Source organism: Triturus cristatus, chromosome 1_2, assembly GCF_964204655.1.
Source record: "Triturus cristatus chromosome 1_2, aTriCri1.1, whole genome shotgun sequence".
NCBI classification, from domain to species: Eukaryota; Metazoa; Chordata; class Amphibia; order Caudata; family Salamandridae; genus Triturus; species Triturus cristatus.
The window spans coordinates 256,577,330-256,597,574 of NC_140580.1; the positions used below are offsets into that span (position 1 = coordinate 256,577,330).

General features: G+C 46.2%; 1 protein-coding gene and 1 long non-coding RNA gene across 6 annotated transcripts in view; one reads left to right on the forward strand and one right to left on the reverse strand.

The window, feature by feature from the left end:
* The window catches only part of CCAR1 (cell division cycle and apoptosis regulator 1), a 2,209,777-nt gene that overhangs the window by 209,126 nt on the left and 1,980,406 nt on the right, over positions 1-20,245 (forward strand). The gene's annotated exons all lie outside the window — the stretch shown is intronic.
* The window catches only part of LOC146867116 (uncharacterized), a 77,338-nt gene continuing 73,164 nt past the window's right edge, over positions 16,072-20,245 (reverse strand). Inside the window, exon 3 of the long non-coding RNA XR_014961075.1 lies at positions 16,072-16,136. This is a non-coding gene — a long non-coding RNA (uncharacterized LOC146867116). The remainder of the gene's footprint in view (positions 16,137-20,245) is intronic.

Genomic DNA, 20,245 nt, shown 5'->3' on the forward strand with positions numbered 1-20,245 from the left:
GGGCGACAGCGAAGTTGGAGGAAGCAGACGCACTGCTGAAGCATCAATCACCCGCTGCAAGGAAACATCAGCAGCTGGCTGTTAAGACTCGTCAAGTAACTGCCTCAATTGCTGATATATTTTCAAAAAGCAGTAAGGAGAGTGCGGCGAAGGAGGTTACATCGCAAGCAGCAGCAGGGGCAGCACAGGAAGGTGGGGACCTTTTGGTACTACCCACTGGTCTTGCTGGCATCGAAGAGAGTGCAGAAGCGGTAGCTGCCGAGAAAGTCTCCGAAGAAGTTTTGGATGAAGTTCCTCAGACCAGTAGCGGGCAAGTGACTACTACTATCCCGGCACCCGTTATTTGGGGGGACCCTGCAGCAGGAAGAACACCGGAAAGCCAAGAGACCCTGGGTAATAAGACTGGCACTTCATCTAAGGTAGGCCAATATATCAGCAGTGGCCCTCCAACTGAGAAGGGTGAAGAACAGCCTGAGTTGGGTGTAGCCCAAGGGACTGGCAGGCATGACCCAGCTGTTAGTGAGGCTATTCCAGGAGCGGTGGGGGGCTTGGCAGAAAAAGTCCCTAGCGAATGTTTCTTCTCGGTGTCTGAGAATGCAGAGTGGTCAGACGAGGACGAACATAGCTCCTTTCTGGAAGGCAGTATGCAGGACACAGAAAGTGATCAGGAGCAAGTACCCCCTACTACAGCGATCAGACCCGCGGCAGGTCCGAAAGATCACTATGAGCTAAGCTGGGACCATTCATCAGCCATGCCATTGCAAGGGAGCCCTAGCACGGAGGCGTCTCAGATGTCGCTCCTGGAATTGATACATCAGGAAATTGTCTCTCATCGAGAGGAGACACGCCAAGACAGCAGGAAGTCACAAGCCGCTATGAGGAAAATGCAGGGGGCTGTGAGGAAGCTGTCTAAGGCTTGTACGACTCTGGGCGATAGAGTGTCGAACTTGGAGGAGAGGGTTGTATCAACCGAGGCCGAGGCAGCAGCTGCAGTATCTAAAGTGGATGCCCACTGCTCACAAGTGGTGGACATCCAATGGAAACTCGAGGACATGGAAAATAGACTGAGACGTAATAATCTCAGGGTCCTTGGGATTCCGGAGGGGGTCGAAGGCTCTGACATCAGAGCGTACACCATCAAACTATTCGACCGGGCATTCCCAGAGCTCTCTAGCTGGAACTGGCCCTGCAAAATTCAGAGGGTACATCGCACTCCCTTTAAAGTACGGAAAAACGCGAGGGAAGGGGACAAGCCAAGGGCTATTCTAATTTTTCTCGGCAACTTCGTACTGAGGCAATTAATCGCAGAGAAGGCAAGACCGGATGCAAGGAGGACTAGTGAGGGAATGTCATTCTTCGTCCGGCCAGACTTCTGCCATGCCACGGTAGAAAGGAGGTGGAGGCTTCGGCAGCTCATCAAACCCTTCCAGGAAAAAAAACTACAGGCCTACCTGATAAACCCCGCTCAGTTAAAGGTTATCAATGAAGGGAAGACCCTCTATTTTTCATCTGAGATAAAGGCGAAGGAGTACCTCGACTCTTTGGGCAATTAGATTTTTGGCAGGAAAGATTACTAGCCGGATATCTTGTCTGTCTAGGGTATTTCCTGAGGGTCACAGTGCTGTTTTCTCTTTTTTCAGCGGTTGTCCGGCTTTAAGGTTGTTCAGGGGGTTGTATGGTGCTGCCATCTCATTCCTAATGCATGTCCGTCCCTGGGGCGTGATCCTAGGTTACAGTTATTGGGTTTTTTTTTATTCCTCATTGCGTTCACTGCTTTTCATCCCATGCACAGACTAGGTCTGAGCGTCTCGACTGAGGGGGTACAGGGGAGGGTGCGGGGGGGTTGGGGAGTAGAGGGGGTGAGAAGGGAGAGGGGTGGGGGAACTGGGTGTGGGGGGAGAAAAGGAAAAATGAGATAATCTGGTGTTGCAAGGAGTTTGGTAGCTATGAAGCTGGTTGGGTCAGTATTGCAAGAGCGTTAGTTGGGATAATGTTACAGAGAATTTTGAGACAAATAGGGTATACAGTTGTATTGATGATCAGAAATTTATATAATGATGAACATTAAAATATGTACTGTCAATGTTAGTGGACTGAATGACTGGAAAAAACGTCAAAAGCTGGATTATTTTGCTAAACACAACGGGATAGATGTACTTTGTGTGCAAGAGACCCACTTACCGTGGGCCAAACGGAATTTACTCTGTATTAGGGGGTTTGATTTGATAGCCTGTACATCACAGACATCTGTAACTAGGGGGGTTGCAATCCTTGGCAGATCTTCTTTAGGGGGGGGCTAAGCGGGTTAAAAGCGATAGCCTGGGTAGGTGGGTCGTTGCAGAGTTGAACTTAGGATATACAATCTGTTCGATTTATGGGTCAAATTGCGATGATCCAGAGGTTTTTAACTTCCTGGAAGAGGAGCTAGCGGGCTGGCCAACCCCCTTGATAGTCTGCGGTGATCTAAATATATCCACTGACTGGCATAATGTATCTAAGTATTCAGGACGGAAACCTAGGGTGTTTCGGGCTATGTCCTCCCTCATGAGCTCACATGGGCTTAAGGATGTTTGGGGTGAGAAGGAGACACAGAACCCCGGGTATACGTATTTCTCGCACCCGTTCCAAAAATACTCTAAATTAGATTACTTCTTTATATCGATGTCGGAACTGAATAGAGTTAGTATAAAGAAAATTCCTAGAATAATTTCTGACCACAATCCGCTGATCCTATCTCGTAGAATAGATTTAGCAGAGAAAAGTCATACTAGCTGGACTTTTGAAAGAAGGTTATTATCGGATCAAAGATTTATAGATCATATTAAAAAATGGACAGTGGAGTTCTTTGACGCAAACCGCTATAGTACTTCTAGGAACAGCGTTTGGGAAACTTTTAAGGCGGCCCTCAGAGGGGAAACCATTAGTTGTTCAGCGAGAATAAGGAAGGTGGATAGGGGAGAGCTAGATAGGCTTATGGGTCATTTAGCGAAGGCGGAGGAACTGCACATTAGGGACATTGGCAGCGGTGTAGATGGGACAGAGAGCCAAAGAAGGTTGGGGATCATTAAAGCCGAACTCCAAAAATTGGTCACACAGAAGGCAGTAGGGGATTATCAGGCATCAAGGGCTAAGCGGTATGAGACAGGGGAGCAGGCAGGTAGGGTTCTGGCACTTCGTATCAGACAGGGTAAATCGAGGAACATCATATCTAGCATACATGAGGACGGTAAGACTTATTCGGAGACAAAGGAAATTTTAAGGGTGTTTAAAAATTTCTATCAAAAATTGTACGATGAAGAGAGCCGCCAAGGACCACAAATGGAGGAGAATGGTAGCTGGGTTCCAATGCTGGATGATCTATCTAGAGAAGAGCTAGATAGGGACCTGACTGGAATTGAGATTCAGGCCGCCCTACGGGAACTTGCTGCTGTTAAGGCAGCAGGACCCGACGGAATCCCCCTGGAAGTGTACAAAAGCATTGAATCTGAGATAGTCCCTATTTTGCTGGATCTCTTTAATGGTATACTGTGTACAGGGGACATTCCAGATTCATGGAAAGAGACCAATATAATTGTCTTTCACAAGAAGGATAAACCCAAGGAGAACCCAGGTTCTTACCGGCCTATCTCGCTCATCAATGCGGATACTAAACTGTACTCGAAAATATGGGCCAAAAGGCTAGGGAGGGTCATTGGCGGTCTTGTCTCTCCTTGGCAGCATGGGTTTGTGCCTGGGCGTGGAACGACGGACCACACACGCCGTGCTATCGCACTGTTCGATGCTCATGCTGCCGGGGGGGGGAGAGATGGCCATGATCCTCCTAGATGCTGAGAAAGCGTTTGACCGCGTGGTCTGGGAGTATTTGTGGGGTATTCTTGTAGGCAGGGAATTTGGTCCCAAGGTTATCAGGGCTCTTAGAGCTATGTATAAAGATCCGGTGGCCAGGGTGTCAGTAATGGGGGAGAGTTCGGAGAAAATTGTGATTAAGAGAGGAACGCGTCAGGGTTGTCCCTGTTCCCCGATCCTCTTCTCACTATATATAGACCCCCTGATTCAAAGAATTTTGGGCTGCCCTCAGATTAGTCCAGTGATGTTGAACGGGTATACAAGCAAACTGCTAGCATACGCTGACGATCCGGCGGTTCTTACTACCGACCCCCAGCAGGCGATGTCTGCACTTGCAGAGCTGGCGAAAGACTTTGGTAGCAGGTCTGGGTACCTGCTAAATGAGGGGAAGACCCAGATTATTTGTACTAAGAACATTAATAAGTCGGACAGTAGATACGTAGACTCAGCGGTCTATTTAGGGGTTAGAATTAATGCCTCAGTAGATAAGATCATTATAGAAAATTATTGCCCCCTTATGGGATCGATTGAAGCAGAATTAAAGAGGCTGGACGTATTGCAGCTCTCTCTGGTAGGGCGGGTAAACGTCCTTAAAATGTCAATATTTCCGAAGGTCCTTTACTTGTTTCGAGCCATCCCATTATTGCTGGAGGAAAAACTAATAAAAAATCTGGAATCAATATTTAACCGGTTTATCTGGAAATATGGGAAGACTAGGCGCTCCATGAACCTTATGTCGCTCCCGTTTGTAAGGGGGGGCATGGCTTTACCAAACCTTCGTCTATATCATTTATCTTGCCTTCTGGCTCAAATGTCAATACTTTTTCAATCTGCCCCCAGCTCGGTAGCGGCCCAGGTAGAGAGTCAGGATCCCCCATCTATTTTTGAGCTTTTAGTGGGGAAGAAAGCTGTTGGGCTACTCTTGAGCGAGGTGGATCAGAGATTTTATAAGAAGGCCCGGCTTAAGATCATGGGTGGGGTTTGGGGGTCATGGAAAGCCGTCCAAAAGCTGCTTGAAATTCCTAAGATTAATGCGCACCTCCTTCTCTGGAACTCTAACCTATTTCCTTATATGGGTATGGACAGGAATTGCGCGGCTTGGAAAGAACATGGAATTAGTTCTATTGGGATATTATGGAGGGGGGGGGAGGTCCTCAGGTTCGAAGTGATCCAGCACAAGTTTGGGATTTCATCTAATCACTGGTTTTTGTACGGACAGTTAGTCCAAACGTTGAAGGCTTTTAGACCGAGGATATCTGAAACAAGACGTTTCCCCTTGATCGATTATTTATGGAACGGGGGTAATAAAATAACATTTGTCTATAACCACTTAATGGCGGGTATTCAGGACGATTTGGAGAAAACACAATCTGCAATTGCAGGGAAATTAGGCGACCCCGACGTGGATTTAGATCTCGCACTTGCATTAAATAAGAGATTATTTCGATCTTCTAACCTACGGGCTCAGCCTGGGGTCTGGTGGAGAACGATAAATGTCCAAGATGCAATAATGGTCCAGCGGATCTAATCCACATGTTCCACCAGTGTGATAAGCTTTCTATGGTACTAATGGAAATCTCAAAGTTTCTGGAGGGGCTGCTAGATTGTAGGATTGGCCTATCCCCCACTTTGATGTTGCTAGGTGTAGATAGGAAATTGGAGCTGGGTAGTGCGGCTGAAGCTCTGGTCTTTATATCTACTGCAGTGTTACGTATCCTTATTTCAGCAGGTTGGAAAAATTCCTCCCCTCCCACTTTTCAAATGTGGATTGCAAGGTTGCTGGGAGTGCACAATATTGAGGCTTGTCTATATGAGTTAAAAGGTAAAACATTACGGGAATTAGGAAGAAATATTTGGGCACCACTTGCCATCTGGAGGAGCTCGAGCGCCTAAATACTGCTTTATTTATTTCCTGATAACGAATGGTGTAGAACTATTGCCCTATTATTATTTATAGTTTGGCCTTGCTTTATATGTATCTACTATGGTTCTAAACGTGTTCTTGTATGGTTTAACAGGAATATCTATTTAATTAATTTTGTAAAAACTTGTATGACACCAGTAAATCTCAATAAAATAAAATAATTTAAAAAAAAGAGAGCAATGATATGTTTTTTAACATCTTTATTTTTGCCTTTGCACATTAGCAAATAGGCATCACAAACGTATTAGCATAGCGATTGTAATCAGTTCTTTTCTGCCATTGTATCTGCGTTACTATAATGACCCCACTCATTTCTGAATGTTCTCCTCACATGATTTTCTTGTAGTGCTCCAGCCATGCCTCCGCAATGTTCTTACTCTAAGAGCTATCCTTTCCTTTATCCGTAAATGTAACGTGTCAATTCTCTCAACTCACCATGTATTCTACCGCCCCAGGTCCTTGTGACCACAGGGCATCTGAAAACAAGCATTGGCATAGCCAATAGGTCTCGCTTTTGGGACCTTATAAGTGTTTAGCCATGCAACAGTTGCATAACTAAATACTTATAAGGTCCCAAAAGCGAGACCTATTGGCTATGCCAATGCTTGTTTCTGTTTGTTATTGCTCGGTAGTAATGGTGGCGCACGGGTGCCACCATTACTACATAGAAGTAATAAACAGGAAATAAAAAACTGGCTCACCGAGAAATCAAAGCGGCCATGCGGCCGCGAAAGTGAAAGTGATCGCGATCAAACATCAAAGCGGTGAAGGGGGGACGTGGTCTGCAGCCCAAGATGGTGGTCGCTTGAGCGACGAGCTCCGGGCAGGGGCCTTACATCCGTACACATATCCGACTCTTCTCACCTTGGCGGACGGTGAACGGAGAGCAGACGGCGAGCTAGGTCGGCGGGGCAGCCTCAACTGAGTTTTCCGACCCTCTGGATGCTCCGGGGATGTTCCTGTTGGTGGTGGCGATTTCTGGCCTTCCCCGGGCCTGGTGAACGCTGGAAACCGCAGACTTTCCTGGGGCCTGGCGAGACTGCGGGGGGTGCCTTCTGGAGGCGACGCTCATGAGAGGTCCCGGCTCTGGGCCGCACAGGGGCATTTCTGAGCGGAGAGGTCCTGCTACCGCTGGACATACGGGGCGATGAAGGGGCGCACTGATGCAGCTGGGTCTGACGCGGGGAGGTGATCCCCCGCTGAGGCGCTGAGTGGCCGCTTTACGCGGCGGGACGGGGGCGGACCCTGGGCAGTTAATACCGGCGCACACCGGACGGTGCAGATCTCCGGACGCGGCGGGGAGGGGTTGTCCAGTGACGCCCCCCTCCAGTACGGCTGAGGAGAGCTGGTGAGGAGTGCTACGGACGACGCTGTGGCTGCCGTGGTTGATGTCTGGGGTTGCTCCCCTCCCCCTTCCCGAGCTGCTGCAGAGGGCTCCGGAGGAGCAGCCTGTTGCCTCCAGGACTGGAGGTCTGGGCAGAAGGAGCCGATTCTTTTATGAGGGCCCTGCTGGTTGCCACTTCCGTGGAGGGGCCCTGGCCGGACCGGAAATACCTGGTGAGGACAAGTACTTAAGAGTGAGCTGGGCCTGCCATAACGCCAGTGGTTGGGGCCTTTCATCACAATAATCTTGCTATATCAAGGCCAGCTCAGACTGGATGCTTCGGGAGCGATATACGGCCCTAACTGATGCCCGTAGTTCTGACCCGGGACTGGGGCGCTCGAGGGGGCGCATTGACCTGCGAGGGGACAGCAGCCGTGGCCTGTCGGGCTGCCTGGGTAGCCTCTGTGCGTGAATTGTGTGGCTCCCTTCCTGTTGCTTGGAGGACTGTTGCTTGGAAGAAGACGCCAGTTGCCTGTCGCACCACACTGCTGGCTGAGTGGTGACTGCGGATACACAATCGCTGCTGGGTATACCTTCCCGGGCCCTACTACGCCATAGGCTATGGGATAAGGAAGGCCTAGAGTGCTGCCGCGGTCTGGAGGAGCAGGATCTTTCACACCGCCATCAAATCACGCTTCTACCATGTCCCGACAGACGGAGGGAGCTGAGGAGGCCATCATGTCTGGGGACAAGCTGGACATGATTCTGCGGGAGATCCGCGACTCCCGTTCTGTGATGGAAGCGCAATTGGGTATAATATCGGTGGATCTCAACTTGCTCAAAGATGATCATAAAAAACTGGCAGAGAAGGTCCGAACGACGGAACAGAAGGTAGACACCATGGTGCCCCAGGTGCAGGCCTATGACGAGCAGATCCAACACATGCGCCAGCAGATTGATTCCCTACAGGCGCGGGCGGATGATGCAGAAGGTCGGGCACGTCGGAACAACCTCCGAATCATGGGTGTGCCGGAAGGGACGGAAGGATCAAGGCCCACGGAATATATCGAGAACTGGTTAAAGACTGCTGTGGCCCCCACCGGACTGTCTGTACATTTCACATTGGAGAGGGCACATCGGGTCCCTACAAGTCGTCCAATCCCAGGAGCCAACCCACGTCCCATCCTGGGCAGGATTTTAAATTACAGGGATCGGGATCATCTACTGCAGGCGGCAAGGGATAATGGCCCTCTACAGATCAATAATGCTAAAGTTTCGATATTTCCGGATTACACATTGGCAGTTCAACGCAGAAGATTTTCCTTCATGGAGGTGAAGGCGCGGGCTTGTGCAGCGGGCCTGTCCTTTGCCTTATTGTTCCCTGCAAAGCTGAAAATCCTTTATGAACAACGTTCCCTGTTTTTCGATACCCCTGACACTGCGTGGGAGTGGCTGGACAAGACGTTTCCCCTGTGCAACCCATGAGGCACATGGACTCCTCACTGCCCAAGACACAACGCCCCTCTCGGAGACGTAAGAAGGGTCTTCTCACGCAAAGTTCGATCTGCAACTCCTTGAGTCGTTCGCAGATACTGGAGGGCAGGCAGGGGGCTCTACACGCAGCCTCCACTTTGCGCACCTCTCGCCCTGAGATTAGCTCAAGCCCGTCTGAAGGAGTGAACATGGACACCGAGTCTGATGGTAGCCTTGCATTGTTTCCTTCGGCGACCTCCCGGCTCAGCAGGGATCCGCTGGCCTCGGCAGACTCTTAGATCCACGTTTTTAGGCCTATAGGGATATGCTTAGCTTATGGTTGCTTTCCTGTTTGGCCTAAGAAGGTGTAGTTCGTTGAATGCACCTTTGCCTGAAGGGTAACGAAACATAGACCATGGACGCCGTTGTGACAGGTGGGAATAGAAGAGTAGGTCCCTGGCCCGGACCACGTGTTGGGTGCTTTCATGTGTGCCTTAATGCTTTTACGCGACTGTTACTGGTGTTAGCGACCTTCCCCCAACGGCGATAGCACTGGTAGTACGTGAAGTATGCTAATTTTGTTTGCATGGTTTGGTCGAACGATGTTTGGGCGTTGGACCCAGTATTGGGGTTTTGTTGATTTGGTTGTATCTATGCCGCATGGTCTGAGGTTCCGGGGCGTTTGGGTGGGCTGGGCTGGGATCCGGGGGGGGGGGGGGGGGGGGGGTTTATTCTAACTGATGATGCCTGCAGTCAATTCTTATACCTTGGTGTCGTGGAATGTGAGAGGTATGGGTTCTATAGCTAAACATCATAGAATAGCAGCACAATTACATCGCTGTAAAGCCCACATAATTTGTTTTCAAGAAACACATTTAATTTCCACTGAAACTGCGAAGTTGCAACGCAGATGGCGGGAGCAATTCTTTGCGACGGCCTATTCGGCCTTTTCCCGGGGGGCCGCAATTTGGATTAGGGCGGGCATCCCCTTCTCCCTTACTGAGTGCAGAGTAGATGATCAGGGCCGGTTCGTTTTTCTATTGGGAGCATTAGATGGTAGACAGGTGGTGCTGGGGTCCCTTTATGCGCCAAATATGGACCAAGAGGCATTCTTCACGCGGGTATCCCGGACGCTGGCTGACTGGTCACATATCCCGTGGCTACTGGGTGGTGACCTAGTCGCAGTATTTGATGTTGGCCTGGACCGTTCCTATCCTCCCATGCTTAGGACGGCAGCGAGGGCGCAGGCGTTAACATTAACTCGCTGGACGCAGGGCTGGGATTTAATAGACATCTGGAGGGCTCTGCACGCGGACATGAGGGAATATTCCTTTTATTCTTACCCCCATAAGTTACACACACGCCTGGATCATTTTTTATGCTCCCCGGGGCTCTCCTCTGCTATTACGTACTGTGAGTTTCTGGGCAAGACAATATTTGATCATAATCCCATTGAAGTGCGCTTGTCTTGGGGCCCGTCCCCAGCCCCAATTCCAACGTGGAGGATGCAACCTTTACAACTAGAAGATCAGGTATATCGGGCGGCATTGTCTACAGCTATTGATACCTTTTTGGTGGAGAATGAGGGCTCTGCCTCGTCCACGGCTATCGAATGGGAGGCCTTTAAAGTGACGGTACGTGGGGTTGCCATGGGGACACTGGCAGGGTCACAAAGGGAAACGATTAGAGAACTTACAGACCTGGAGGGGGAATTGCAGGCACTGGAGGTGGCGGCCCAGGGGAGCGTGGGAGGCACGGAGCCTTTACAGTCTGTCAGGATTAAGTATGCAGAGCTGTTGGAGCGCCTACGCCTGTTAGACTTTGATGCTTATACACAGCGTACACACTCTGAGGCAGACCGGGCGGGCACACTGTTGGCACGACTGATACAGCCGACGTTGAGCCCTACTCCAATCCTGGCAGTAAATACGGTGGACAATGTATTGGTTTCGTCTCAGGGTGAGATTAATGCCGCGTTTCGGGACTATTATGCTCGTTTATACGCTGCCCCAAGTGCCGATATAATGGCTCCCACGCTTTCCTTCCTGTCAGAGGTTCAGCTCCCTACGGTTTCCGATACGGTGGCCGAGGAGATGGCTGCTCCGATTACTGCTGCGGAAATCCGGGTGGCGATAAAGGCACTGGCCCGCAATAAGACGCCAGGATCCGACGGCCTTCCAGTAGAATTTTACTCCACTTTTGCAGATAAATTGATCCCGAGGTTGTTGCAACTCTATACTGCTTCCTTGGAGGATGGGGTTCTGCCCCCTACTACCAGGGAAGTGATGGTCACGTCCTTATTAAAACCGGACAAGGCACCGACTGATCTTCTGTCTTATAGGCCACTCTCTATTCTAAATACAGAATATAAGATACTCAGTAAGGTCTTGACATCGCGACTCCTCCCACTTCTACCTCGCTTGATCCATACGGACCAATGTGGATTCGTGCCCCAACGCAGTACTTCTTTGAATATCCGCCGACTCCATGCCTTGATGCATGCGGTATCCGATTCTTTCCCTCTTGCTGGCTGCTTGTCCTTGGACGTGCGCCAAGCTTATGATACCCTTGGCTGGCCGTATATGCTAGCGGTGGTAACTAAATTTGGCCTGCCCCCGTCCTATTGTGCATGGATTAAATTGCTGTACACTTGTCCCACGGCACGTGCTAAGACAGGTAGGACTATCTCTTCCGCCTATTTAATATCCCGGGGTACTCGGCAGGGCTGCCCCTTATCCCCCATGCTTTTTGTGTTGGCCCTGGAGCCTCTTGCGCAGTACCCGCGTCAGATAATGGACCCATATGGTATTCCGCTGCGCGGGTAGCTACATTCAGTATCTTTTTACGCGGATGATATGCTGTTCAATCAATCAAAAGTGCTTTATTCGATTTTTGTCACATATAAAAATCATAAAAGCATACATATCCATTTATACAATTAACCAATAATTTTTGTTTTCAGTAATCTAAACACCATTATAAAAACATTATCAGGATTTCTATTAAAATATTAAAACGGTTAAAAATCACTTATACGGTACGTTGTTTGTTAAAAATTAATAGACCAAGATTGTAGTACTAACATTAGATTGGACCCTCATATTTACATTCCAGATAGATGGCATTCTTTTGAAAACGGTAATTACATAGACGCCCTATTATTGCTAACAGGGGAATCTAAATCAAGTTGTTTCCTACACTTAATTATTTTCTTTAAAAATGAGGCAACATTTATTATTAAACATTCATGGTCAAGAAATTGAAGGGCAATATAGGCAGGGCGGCATTGTCGAAGACCCCATATTTTTTAAATCGGTTTTATCCACTTTTTCCTTAATTCATTATAGAATTTACAAAACAGGATGACATGCATTGTTGATTGTGAAGATACATTGTCACACGGACATATTGATAGATTGTTAGACCAGTCATTGACCATTGGAAAGCTGACCAATCTATGAAAAATATTCAGCCTAAAACGAGTAAGGACAAATCTGTTGAATCCCTTTATGGTGTTTTGAAGATATGGTTGCATGCTAAGAGAAGAAGTTATCATTAGATTAGATTGGACTGTAGATTTTATCGCCTCATTCACAAATCTTAGATTCTCCATATGCTGTATACACTGTTTTTTAAATTCTTTTCCTGGGATGGAACAGATTGTCTCAGGATTGTAAAAATATTCTGGTTTTCCTAGGTCGGTCATGAAGTCCCTTGTATATCTTATCCATTCTATCTGTAAGGTATGTTCTTATTTCAAGGCGTCCTGCAGAACCATCTGGTTAAATTTATTATTTTGTTACTTCCAGATCCGGTGCCACAGAACTGCTGGTTGAATTTTTATAATGTCTGAGATGTAGGGGACACCTAACTCTGCATGACAAATGTAGGTAGATGTGGTTCTAGGCACAGCTAATAAATATCTAAGGAACGCGTTCTCTACTTTCTGTATCTCTGAGACATTTCGATGCCCCCAAATACCTGCCCCATATAATGCTACACTTGTACATTTGGCCTTGTAATTCTTAATTAATTCAATAGGGGGCCTCTTGCCTAGTTTTTGTGAAAAATTAACAAGGGCTGGCGTGGTTCTCATAAATAAGAGCTTCCTGGTATTAATAGCTTGTCCCCAAGAACCCTTATCCTCTATTAATATCCCTAAATAGGGATAGGTAGAGGTATTTGCCAAATTCCTCCCATTTAAAAAGATGTCCTTCTGTTTCTTGCCGCCTCTGCCACAATTCATAACGTATGTTTTTGTGACGTTTATATGTAGATCAATATTTTTCATAAAAACGTTATACGATTCTAAAGCCCTTTGCAGTGCCAATGAGGTCCTGGCCATTATAACAGCATCATCCGCGTAGAGTAATACAGGTATCGGTCTTTTTTCCAGTTTGGGTAGGTCCAATTGGGGTAGATCCCGGCACCCCTCTAACATTGCCTTTTCTAGGCCGTTTGTATATAATGTAAAAAGAAAGGGTGCCAGGACGCACCCCTGTCTTACGCCTCTTCTCACCTGAAATGTTGTTGTACATTCACCTTTGGACCCATAGCGCACACATGCTTTCGCGTTAGTGTATAGGGCTTTCAAAAAGTTGATTAAAGATGCCTCCACCCCCATTTTCATTAGAATGCACCACAATTTCTCATGGGAAACGCAATCAAAGGCGGCGGAGAGGTCGACAAACGCCAGATGTAATTTCCCTCTCCTAACCTTCGTGTATTTACCCATTAGTATGGCCAAGTTGAGCCCTTGATCAATTGTACTCAACCCTTCCGTAAAACCGAAATGTAAGTCCGAGAGTATATTCTTCTCCTGCACCCATTTTTGTAGGCAATTTAACAGTATCCTTCCTGCTACCTTCCCCAACGAATCCAATAAGGAAATTGGTCTATAGCAAGAAGGATCCTGCCTGTCTCCTTTTTTGTAGATGGGAACCATAATATACTCCGACCAGGTTTCAATTAATCCCCTCGTGGAGGCAGCGTTAAGGACACAAGTTAATAGTGGAGCCCAAAGGTCAGGATTGCGCTTATATATGTCAACCGGAACCCTATCCGGTCCGGGGGCTTTGCTTCCTTTGCTTTCATTCAATGCTGTTTGTACTTCTTTTAGGGAGAAGAGTACATCTATAGGGTAGTTCACCGAATCATTGGGCAAAGGAGGTATTGAATCTTGTCTACTTGTGGTCGCCTCCACTTGTCCAAAAATTTTAGAGAAGTGACTCACCCATTGATTTTCATCAACAAAAAAAAAGGGGCTCTAACTACTCTCCAGAATGCCCTACTATCTTTTAAAATGCTGGCCCTATGCATATCTTCCCAGAGAGAGTTTTTAATTTCCCTTTTCCGTGATTTTATCGCCTGGTTGTATGCTAACCTAGCTCGTTGTACTTCTGTCCTATCTTTTTCGCTATTGTGTATTGCTTTTTTAAGTGCACGATGGGCTTTTGTGCAGTCGGTGTTAAACCACCCTACTTTCTTAATGACTCCCCTTTTTAACTCTACCTTCAGGCTATTTTTTATTGTTGTAGTGATATATTGAACATTTTCTAAGACCATCTCCTGTGACATGCTTTCATTTAGACAATTCATTATTGGAACCAGTGCCTTGCCGACCACTAGTTTTGTTATGATATCAGAATCAACCCCTTTCCACTTCAGTGAATATCCATTTGTTCTATCAATCTCCAAATTATTACATATATGAGACAAATCTTTTTTAGAGTGTTGTTTAGAGTTTTTGAATGGTATTGTTACTGTTGTGGGAAGTGATCGCTGATAGGGTCTTGTGCACTTTAAATCCTATTACACTTTGTGAGAGATGGTTCGAGACTAAAATAAAATCTATAATAGAACTCAAACCTCTCCCATTAAATGTTTGCGAAAAAGGAATAGGTGGAGAAACCAATGTATTTGCGAAGTCCTGGTCCAACATAAACATGTTCTCATTTAGAACATTGCCATAAGCATTGTGCGGAAAGTGATTTAAATTGCGAGTTTCCTCGTCCATCAAACCACATGTCAGATCGTTACTATGTGGACATATATTGGTATTAAAATCTTCGCCCCATACAATCTGGGTAGTCCCTGAGTTTGGAGTCTGTGTTTTTTGCAATGCATATCTTAGATGGTTCATTGTGTCTTCCACCTTTTCCTTAACTATGTTATTATAGAAATTATATATAAATGCATAAACCACCCTTTGGTCTCCCAAAATTTGACGGGGTGGCTGGAGTATGATAGGTTTTGAAACCATCTATATGTATTTCTGTCAAAGCCCACGTCTCCTGAAGACAAAGAATGTCCGTTTTCCTTAAAAAATCTAAGAAGAGGTTGTTATACAGTTTGGAAGTTAGGCCGCGAAAGTGAGGCGCCCGCGCACATGCACTGTAGCTCTAGGCTACAGTGGTAGCACTTTTTTGAGCCCTCACAAAAAGTCTCGCCAGACCAGCTCATGCGCTGGGTCAGGCGAGACCTAAAAACCCTAGGGTGTGTTATTTGTCATCTCGGGTGCCCGCCAACCACAACCGCCTGAGCAATAAGATGTTATTGCAAGTATTCGGTTTGGTAGCTTCAAGATACAATTCACTTGGCTTTGTCCAGTGCTTGCAAAAAGCTTGCAGTGATTTCAAAAACTGAAGTTTGTGTACAAAGAATAGAAAATGTGCAGTTGATGCCTAGGTAAATTACTGATGTAGACGGCCCGAAGTGAACATTGGTCCAGTAAATGAAAGAATGGCAGCTAATAGGAGGCAATACCGAAGTCTTTGTCCAAAACGTAAATTTAAAACTATCTTATATTTTTGGTAAGGACGGAAAACTTTGCAAAAGCATTCGTTTTTATTTTTATGGCAGGCTGTCACTTTAAAATAGGGACACCACTTCAAAAAGACTGGCCACTATGAGCAGTGCTTCTAAATCATTTAGCTTAACCTACTCAACTAGTATCCAAAAGAATCCACCGACTGTTTTCGGTACGAAAGGATGTGCAAACAACCATATATATGATTGATTGATGACATTTTCCCTAAAGCATTGGCCAAGAGCCAGAGGTTCTACTAGAGCCCTTCTCTTAGGTCAAAGTGAAGCAAAGATGTTCTTTTTTTCATGTTAGGAGAGGTTTATGTTGGCCAGAAGTCTATATCTAAGCCAAGCTCTGCTGTATTTGTTTGCTTGTAATGGTTTCAATAATAAACTATGATTGTTGCTGCCTCTGTTCATATGATTGACATACATGCAGTCTGTTTGATGTTGATGAATATCCGTTTTATAGGTATGTCATATAGCAGTATGTGAAAAGTATGTAATGCACACATTGTAGCAAATCAATATACCTTGCTTATGTGCAGAGGGTGTTACATTACCCTCTTACCGGTAGGCAAGATGCTGCATTTTACCTTACTGTTTATACGCATCTCTTTCTCAATGGAGCAACAAACACCAAAATCAATCACAAAGCAGTCTCAATCCTTTACCAGAGACTGCAGCTTCCTGTACCCCCGCTTTCTTCATTCTGCATAGTCAAATCTGCGATTCCAGTTTAATCTTGTTTGTTGTTGTGTGCTGCAAAGATGAGAGACCAGGATTATTTCTGACCTCTGTGGGATAATTTCGTACAAATTAGTTACATTATGACCTGTAAATTGGAGTAATCATCTAATTCAATGATACATCCTCACAAGACATTTAACATACTTTTTAGCATTACAGTCCTTTACTGAAAAACCATTAGTGTCCAACTAGAATGAGAAGATTACTGCATGTGTAGACTGCTAATGATTTCCACTGCCATTACTCCCTCTCCTCAATTGGGGTGGGAAAGATTCCCTTTAAGTTAGTGTGAGATATAATCCTCACCTGTGTCCTCAATAGAACATGTCTACGATGGCTAGGAAATGTTATATTCTGCGTCGGGACCGCCGTAGGGTATAAGACTTGTTCAAATCTTACTTGCCAGTAATGCAGTGATATCCACGGCTGGTTTTAAATAGAACCTTTTAAAGGTGGCGTCTTAAAACCAGTCTCCTGTATTCAGAATGTTTGCTAATTTTGCTCCCAAGGAAAAAAATCTTAGAGGCCATAGGGCACCCCGCCACCAGCTAAATAGGTATCAAACTTCTTGCGTGACCCAGCAGACCCACCTTGTGATGTTTGCTGATGATACTACATTATGTGGTTTCCTGGTCAGCAATTGTCGCTTTCCTAATGGTCTAAGTTCTGTCATGCTCTCGTAAGCCTTGATGCATCTGACCACGCTCAGCTTAGGAGTGTCATGAAAAGCCAGATAAGACATAGTCTTGGAATTAGACTTTGACCTTGTAAAGATAAGGGATGTGACCCCGTCCAAGGTAAATACTCTGCCTGTAATATTCAATGCTTGGACATCCAAAACCCTTGTGTGGGAGACAAGTAAGAGTAGGCTAGTCAAAATACCTGAAAACTCCAAATATTTATTTTTTGCAGTACCTTGTTGACATCCCAGAGAGTAGAGTATCTGGGTTCCGGAGGAAGGGAAACACTGAAAGACTTATTCGTCTCAACAGTTCGTCGCCAAGCAGTGCCCCCCAAACTGAGATACGTTGAAGGGAATATGGCATGCAGAAATAGTGGAATGAAGAGTGTTTACTGACCTGTATACCATCCCTGTAGAGGCCATGGATGATAGAAAATTCAGAATGTGCACAATCTGGAACCCTAGGAGATCCACGTCCATCTACAAGCACCACCCCATCCATCTCGTCCATGCGGACCTATATTGTTTGATAGTGCCTTCTGCCCAAGATTTAATGATGAGGCATTTAGCTTGCTCCAATAGTCCTAAGATTTTCCAACTTTCCATGTAATCCATAAGAAAAAGTGTTCCCTCTTCCTCCAATTGGTGAGGATTCCCGAAACAGGAAAAGATGGATTGTACAATCCCAAGAAAGTTCGATATGAACCAGATACCAGAGTTGCATTCTCCATGCCTGGATCACTTGGATCACATCTGTTTATTGTCTCCTCACTTGTGCAGATGTTTTTGTCATCGAACGTGAAGCCGGATTCCTGGTTCCAGGTCTGTAGGAATCCTTCTGTCGCTCTTGCTTCCCGGTCTGGGTTTTCAATGGAAGTATCTCTGTGTTTGATAATCCAGCCTTGAGACAAAGAGGTCCACTGAGAAGGGACCCGATCTGTTTGATATCTTGTAGAATTTTCTGACATTGTCTCCAGAGGCATGCGTCCTGGTAGGGTCTAGAGTGCCAGTATACGCAAACTGCTCGATATCTGTGGCAGTTATTCTGCTGTCACCAAAGACTTTTTGTCCAGGCAGAAGTGCCAGAGGTTCTTGGGCATTTATGCCATAGCCTTGGCTTTTGTTCCCCCTAGGTGAATGATATATTGTACTGCTGAGACGTTTCTATCTTCAGCAGGGTGCACCACTGAATTTGATCTCTGTTCCATCACTGAACCACATAGAAGTCCACTAGAAGTTCAGGGCAATTAATGTGTAATTGCAGTTCTTGTTTTGACTACGTTTTCCCAGGTGTACATCTCTACATCTAGCAAGCCAGGTGCTTTTGCTGGCATCATATTCTATAATTAGATCTAAGTTGGACCTGAAAATTGCTCTCCCGTTCCATTCTTCCATGTCTGAGAGCCGCCATTCAATTTTGTCTTTGGCGACTTGTGACAGAGGAATCATCTCCCAGTAGGTTAGTCCCTCTCTGAGATGACGGGCTTTCAGCCACTGTAGTGCTGTGTAGGTGAGAGGTCCAGGGAAGGCGGCCTGTATAGACCATGAAAGGAGACTTACAATGCAAGTGATCTGGCGCAATGACATTTTTGATTTCGACAGGGTTTTGCATAGATTGCGTCTAATTTATACTATTTTTTTCGACAGGCGACAGTCGTTTTTTAAAGTCTATGAGAAACCTCAAGAACATTATGGTCAGTTTCTGGGTCAGAAGCAATTTTGTTTAGTTTGTTATGAATCCAAAGTTTTCTAGAAGACTTGTTGTCAGTTGTAGATTCCTGGTCAGGTTCATTGGGCTTTGGTCCATAATCAGGATAGTGCCAGTCTGGGTACCTTTATGCAGCATCAAGGTGCAGAAGAGAGGCCAAATGGGAGTGGGACGATCATGCATACCTGGTGTCCCCTAGCGAGTTCTAGAAACCTGCAATGTAGAAGGAAAATGGGGTTAATGAGGTAGGCATCATTTAGGTCCAATTGGACCACCAGTCCTGTTTCCTCAGAATGACCCTTAAGAGGTGAGTTCCCTCCATATTGAAATTGCAGAATACCAGCCATTTGTTGAATTTTTATGAGGTTTATAACAGGGTAATGACCCCGTCCTTTTATTCATACCAAAAAGAGGTTGCTTACGAAGCCCTAAGGGTGCAGAGTTGTTCTGGTGATTGCATTTTTGGAGAGAATGTCTGACACCTTGTCTATGATGCGTCAGTCCTGATGTGAGAAGGCACATGAGCACGGGTGGTATTATTGATGTAGGCGCATGTGGAACAAGGTATGGAGTCCTTGAATGCATTAGTGCGCCCACACTTCTGATGTAAGGGTGCACCAGTTGTGTATAAACCAGTCATCCCACTACTCTTAGTTGGCAAGAAGGGTTAACACTACGTAAACCTTCTCTCTGACATCTGTGTCTCGTTGTTCCTCTGGAAGGAAAGAACCCTCAAACTGGATTGGTCTTGACCTCAGCCTTGGGAGAGGAAACAGCTGGATGACTGCCCTCGAAGTAAACCTTTGGGGCAAAAATCCTTTTGATTGAGGCCTGGGCCTTGTTATTTGAACTGAATGAAGAAACAACTTATCAGAACTCCTTGATAAAGGTATTCCCGAATAGTCTGCCCTGTGCCACCGATCCTGCTTCTGAAAGGGCAAGGTCATCCAACTTAGAGTTTACTTAATAAGTAGTGATTTGTACCTTTCTGTGTAAAGGGCACAGTTGACATTCACTAAAGAAATGACTGCCCTTTGTGCCCAACTTGATAAGATGTTGGGGGAAATCAGTGACCCAGAATCTTTGGCCTCCTCAGCTGTATCTAATGTCTTGGTTAGTGGACCGGCTGTATCAAGGAGTTTGCTCTGGCATGATTGCTTGGACGTGTCCGAACCAGTTTTTGGGTCTCACATAATTGGCTAGAAAGGTGGCCATTCTAGTATTAGTCTCCGGAGTAAGTGCGACTCTACCTTCCAAGGTGGGTTGTGGACAGTCCGTCCTGAGGCGGTTACAAGCCTTTATATCCAGGGGCTTCCTAAGGCAGCATGCAACATATTTGGCTACCTTGCCTGTAGGCATCGTTCTAAGGATCAGGGATGTAATATGTCCTTGGGGGTCGAACATGTCAGATTTTGCTGTATTCTGTTTTGCACCACTGGCTGGCTCTTTGCCGTATGCCAGGTAAAACTGAGAGTGACACCAAGGCCTATATGATCACATGTCCCCAGCTGAATCTCCATGGATATCGTCCCCATTAGTGGGGTCTGGTGATTGAGGCTCGTTAACTATAGTAGGAGTTCCCCCAGAGGTTTGCCCAGCAGGTTCCTCAGTGAGAGAAAAGGGGGTTTCTGAGGGATGTAAGCTTTCAGATAAGAAAGGTTTTTTGAGCCATGCAAAGGCGTCACGTTCGAGACCTTGCTCATGTGTACACTTTTGTCTAGCCTTGGATGT